Raw genomic sequence first — 848 nt, 5'->3', positions numbered from 1 at the left:
GAATGCACTGCATTGTTCAGCGCAAACTCTACGAGTGGCAACATGGCGCTCCAGCGCCACGGCGTCTCAGTGTAGACGCTGCGAAGAACGTCTTCGATGACGCGATTCACCTTTACGGTTTGACCATCGGTCTGCGGATGATCCGCTGTCGACATATCCAACTTGGTGCCTAGCACCTTGAAGATAGTCGACCAAAATTTTCCCGTGAAACTGGTGTCTCTATCAGAGACAATTGACTCTGGGCGTCCGTGTTGACGGAAAACACGATACACGAACAGCGTTGCTGTACCGACTCCATTGATGGTGTCTGGCACCGTCGCTAAATGATCCATCTTGCTCAACCGGTAGAAGAATACCACGACACCCGTGTTGCCCGCCGAATCTTCGGCAGGCCAAACACAAAGTCCAAACTCATGGACTGCCAGCACCGAGTGGGAACCGGCAAGCTATCCAGCGGCGCAGTTGCATTTGGAGAGAGTTTCACCCGTTGACACGTCTCACACGTGCGCACATAGGTGCTCGCCTATTTGTACAGCTTGGACCACCAATAGTGGTGACTCACACAGTTGTACATTTTCTCACGGCCGAGATGACCACTGAGTCGCGTGTCGTGAGCCTCATAGAAGATGCGATATTTCAAATCCTCGACATGAGGAACCATAATTCGTGGTGTATCCGTTGAATCGGTGCTATAATATAGCAACCCATTATTCAACGAATATTGATGCAATCGTGCACGCAGTCTTGGTCACCATTTCTTGTCCAAGTCTCCAAACTACTTTCTCCCGAGAGCCTGTAGCAGCGCTACACACATCCCATCACCCCCATACGCGGTGCGGATCAAATCG

Source organism: Plasmopara halstedii, assembly GCF_900000015.1.
Source record: "Plasmopara halstedii genome assembly, contig: Scaffold_816, whole genome shotgun sequence".
Taxonomy (NCBI): domain Eukaryota; phylum Oomycota; class Peronosporomycetes; order Peronosporales; family Peronosporaceae; genus Plasmopara; species Plasmopara halstedii.
The sequence above is the reverse complement of the archived record's forward strand: the minus strand, read 5'-3'. Positions refer to the sequence as shown.